Raw genomic sequence first — 3,814 nt, 5'->3', positions numbered from 1 at the left:
CAAAGATTGCGGTCCTTTAGTTGCCGCCTACATTGAGTATTTACGAGATGGATTACAAGTACCAAATGATGGAATCGATGTCAGATTACTCTACAAAGATATGCTGCTCTTTGATGGAAATATGGAGAAGCGAAAGCTCAGAATCCGTACGCAAGCGACGTTAAAGATCCACGACGACCAAAGCCGAATTCCATAGCACCGAATGAAGAACAACTTGTTCATATTGATTAGATCTTTATAGCTTGAGTCCGTCATTGTAATAACCTATCCTCCTTGTACCTACAATGATTTTTTTTACATTTCATTTATTTGTTTAGTTATTTCATGTAATTTTCGAAGGCTTCAATTTATTTTATGTTGTCTATGAATATAATTTAATCCTTAGTTTTGAACATGTTAATTTAAATGGAGTACCAGATTCAAACATCGCAATAGATAATACATCTGCTGCAACAGACGACATATCTTATCAGACAAATTTAGACATATGTTGCAATATGAGATGCAACACATAGGTCATCTGCTGGAAATTATATAACAGGTCTTCCTACTTTTTTTATTTGCTCTAACAGATTACCGATCAGTTGCAACAGATAGATTATTTGTTGCAATAGATAGTATATCTGTTCTGACAAATAGACTGGGAACATCTACATAACACAACAGAGGACCAACCTATTCAAATAGATAATCAATCTGTCACAACAGGTACTATATCTATTACGACAGATATAAAATCTATTGCATTATAAAAATTCAACTTGGCCAGACATAAAAATTATTGCCACTACATGTAAAGTGAATTGTCTTGAAATGAAAATTTGTTATCTTGTTTGTCTCTGTCTTTGTACATGTTCTTTTTTATACGTGGGCTTCAACCATTTAGTTAGTACCCTATATGCCCAGACCCATTGCATCTTTCCCACAACGGCGTCACACATATCAGCCATTTGTGTGCTGGTCAGCAAACACTCGATGTATGCAAGCAGGTACGGCCCACAAGCTGCACCGGTTGTAATTTTAGGGAGCTGGATGTTCTTATTTTGACCTTCAAAATCCTATGATTCCTTCATCAAAACTTTATCCGGTAAATAATCCATCATCTTACTCTGCGTCAACAACTTGGGCAACAACTTCAAGAGTGGCTGCATGTGGGTTAAAAACGTCTTCTCGCTAAAGACAGGTAAGTTGCGGTCATAAACCTTAATATTTCACTCGTATAGTAGTATCTCAACAGCGAGAAAATATTGGACTTCCACGTTCATGACTGCAAGGATTCTCTTTGCCTTGGTCCAGCTCTTGTCGTGTGGATATGGCCTCTTCCCTCTGATATATTTAATCATTTCTTCATCTCATTGTAACATAGAAACTAACTCATCAAATCCCGGGCCACCAGAATCCGCTAGCTCACGGAGATTAGAGTACCTATCTTTGAAATTATTGTAGAAGTAGGTCCATTATCCTATCGGCAGCATCATAAGCATTCGGGTACGCTAATTTCCTGCCCCTCATGAGGCAGAGAATTTCATCAACATACTGTGGTATAAGAAGATAATTTTTAAAAAGCTTAGTAATTGTAGAGAATAAAAATACAGTGAAAAGAATCCGATGCAGAGGGTTCTCTGAATCAGTTCACAGATTAGCCAGCCAACGAAACTTATGCAATTGATGTGTATTATGTTGCAACAGAATACCAAGTTATTGCAACAGATTACATATCTACTGCATAGATTCTTATTCATGAAGTAGATTGGAAGGCTAGGTTAGCAAAAGTAAACTTATATTGTCCTCGTACCACACGCGCATATTTGTCATATTCGAGAAGTCTTTCGCGGCAAATGAATGCATGGTGTATTCTTTTTGAACCTTCATCTACATGAATTTTTCCAGTTCCTTCTTCTTCTCCTTACCAAGCGCCGCGAATATGTCCACCTTCTTTGGCGTCCCCTGAACTTCAACAACTCTTGGAGTGGAAGGAGTTGTAATTTTTGTTGATTTCAGAACGGAGAGAATTTGTCTAATTTTTCTTCTCTTCCTCCTAACCTCCACTATAGGAGTGCATGGCTCCCTCACCTCGTTGGATGGTATGACACCCCTCCTGAATTTTAACTCCTCGGCAGCTTCAACAATAGCCTCTAGCTTTTCAAGGAGTTTATCCTCTATATCCTTGCACACTTTGTATTTGCAATAAGAACATAAGGGTGAGAAGGGGTGAGAGGGACCACTATAAGGGTGGGAGGGACCAGTGTAGGGGTGAGAGGGAGGACCTATACAAGGGATATTTTCAAAAGTATTTATTTTTTGTTGAGCACCACCATGCTCATAATCACGACTGGCAGCAGCAGCAACATTGGAATGGCTGCCACCATCACAAACAACTCCACCAGCAACACTCCCAGAAAAAGCACCCGGATCTTTTGCAGTTTGAGGTTGGTCGTGAAGAGCTTCAATATTAGGTTGACCTTGCCTAACTTCTCTTCTTATGGATGTTGCTCCAGCCAATTTCTTCTTTATTAACTCCACCGTTGGGTCTTCTTTTGTATCAAAAAGACCCAGAGTAAGAAAAGAAGTCATCCCCAGCTCATCAATGGTAGGCACGATCCAAGTATGCACAACCTATAAAAAAAGACAAGAGGAATTTAAATCATATAATAATAATTTGCAGTCAGTTGGGTTACATGGTGCTCGATTTACATGGATGTTAACACATCCAACTTATGCAACAGATGATCCAGCTACCGCAATAGCTGATCTGTATATTGAAACAGATTGATAATATGTTGCATCAGATTACCCATCTGTTGCATAATTTGCATAGATGGGTAATCTGTTGAGTAGGATTCAGAGAACCAGAGCAACAGATGATTAATCTGTTGTGAAATATGGATCATCTATCGCAACAGATTACTATCTGTTGCACGAATTGTAGTTGACGGGTAATCTGTTGCAACAGATGACCCATCTATCGCAATAAATGGAACATCTATTTTAATATCTTTCTTTAAGACAAATTATTTTAGTTGAAAAAAGATGTACTGCATCATCTGGAGGGTTAAAGAGATCAGTCTCGTAAATATTTTTTTTCTGCTCTTGCTGCAGCCAACTACCTAAGGATCCTTGGGTGAGAAACCTTATCCGGGTAATCCTTGAAATACTTTCGGGGGAGAGGAATGGCTTCACATTCCCAAGCCTAAAAATTGTAAACAGGAAGCAAGCAAAAAAAAAGTCATAACTATATTCAATATAAATTAATGAATGAGTAAAAATAGTGATCAATTTTACCATAAAAGCCCAAGGAAAGCCGTATAATGTGGTCGTCTTTGGCTTTAGCTTTTTCAGTAAATATTTGACAGTCAAGTAGTAGTTGTCGTATCCCCAAGGATAATCGTTGAATACCCAAAATCATCAGTAAGCGCCAATAAATCATGCTCTATGACTTTCCTGACATCTTTTGCCAATAAAATGGAATGGACAAATGAAACTAAGCACAATTTCTCCCTGCAGTGCTTTGCTATGTCTTTATTCTTAAGATCCGCCATCAAATCCTCCACTCTGTAGCTAGGTCCAACAATGCCCAACAACTCATCTTTTTTTACCTTGTGTTTGTTAAACCCTTTGTGGGGTATTTTCTTGATGGGAGGTTCTTTTTTTCAAGCCCGTAACTATGGCAAACTCTTTCAATCCAAAATAAACCGGCATGCCACAGTAGTTGATCCAAACTCCATCCATAATTTTTTCACCCTCCTTCAGACCTCCATCATCCCCTGCATACTTGATCCTGCACTTGAGGAGGCCATATACCTTGTTCATTAGG

Source organism: Capsicum annuum, chromosome 4 (genome assembly GCF_002878395.1).
Source record: "Capsicum annuum cultivar UCD-10X-F1 chromosome 4, UCD10Xv1.1, whole genome shotgun sequence".
Taxonomy (NCBI): domain Eukaryota; kingdom Viridiplantae; phylum Streptophyta; class Magnoliopsida; order Solanales; family Solanaceae; genus Capsicum; species Capsicum annuum.
The sequence above is the reverse complement of the archived record's forward strand: the minus strand, read 5'-3'. Positions refer to the sequence as shown.